We start from the raw sequence: 1345 nt of genomic DNA, 5'->3' as shown, positions 1-1345 counted from the left end.
ATTGCATTGTGCCCCCCACCCCGAAATAAGTACCAACTTGACAATGTAGATGGGTGTCCACTTGGGCCCTGCTTCCTGCTGTGATGGGATTACCCTCGGATTTGTTGTGATCTGTTGTAATTACTTTCCTTGTCGTTGCAAATCCTCCTCCTCGCCTCTGGGATGTGAATGAGGCAAGATGAGGGGCCGTTACCTTAAGGAGGCAGGAAGCAATCTACAGGCTTAGGCTGTGTCTTGAGCCAGCGTGTTTGGAGTTATAGAAGCAATTTAAACAAGGGGCCAGAAATGCTTAGGACCTACTGGCCCCACGAAAGAAGAGCTAGGCGTGGACAGTGTGTCTTTTCAGCCCAGAGTTCTCGTGCTGGGAACCTCCTGCCCCCAGGGAAACGTTGATGCCAACACACATGGGGATCTCCAGGGGTTGCAGCACTCACAGATATTGGAAGGAGACAAAGACCCTCCCCAGAACCAACAGAGGTCAAAGGCTTTCCCTCAGAGCAGGCCCCCTGAGTTATACAGACTGCTAGTCTCCTAAACTGTGAGAGAATACATTTCTGTCTGTGAAAGCCATCCTTTTATATTATATCTGTGATAGCAGCCCTAGATAACTAACACCCTCAGGGTCATAGAAGCCCTGCATCAGCCCCAAGTTCCCTCAAACTCACCATCTGTAATGAACTTCCATGTCCCTGTCACCCGATTTGCATAGAAATCATGTGCTCACCTCCAGAATGGCCTGACTTCATTGTACCTACAACCAACCATCCTGCCCTGCCAGTGTCTTGTTTTAAAGCAATCCCCAGCTTAGAATTCTATCCTTTTAGTCATGTAACTTGCAGCAAGTCAGTAGTCTTAAATAGCTGTTCTGGGTTTACTGAGAACAAAGAGTGGGTGTTGTGTGTGGGTGTTGTGTCTGGGTTTACTGAGAACAAAGAGATGGGGTGGACTTTAATCTCATTTTTTTTGTCCCGGGCCATGAGCTGTGGCCCACACTTGCATGTAACTCCTCAAGAAGACCTGGGTTGGTGCCATGGCTTGTTCAGCATCTGAACTCCCTAGATTTGGACCCCTCCCCACTGCTTCGAGCTTGATGAAAACCAGGCACTTTCACGCCCAATCTGATCCCACCACACCAAAGGAAAACACTAAGGGCGTGCAACAGAACAGCAAGGGGAACAGAGCAACGAAGTCCACAGGGAATACCAAAAATAGACTTTGGGGCCAGGGCTTGGAACCCCATCAGGCTCAACCAGAAAACACTCCTAAAGGCCAACAGTCCTTGAACTAGCTACAAGTTTTCTTTTTTGTTGTTTTTTTTCTTTGTTGTTGTGTTGTGCTTTGTTTT

This window comes from Echinops telfairi, unplaced genomic scaffold (genome assembly GCF_000313985.2).
Source record: "Echinops telfairi isolate 266 unplaced genomic scaffold, ASM31398v2 ScPeMD7_7412;HRSCAF=8450, whole genome shotgun sequence".
NCBI classification, from domain to species: Eukaryota; Metazoa; Chordata; class Mammalia; order Afrosoricida; family Tenrecidae; genus Echinops; species Echinops telfairi.
The sequence above is the reverse complement of the archived record's forward strand: the minus strand, read 5'-3'. Positions refer to the sequence as shown.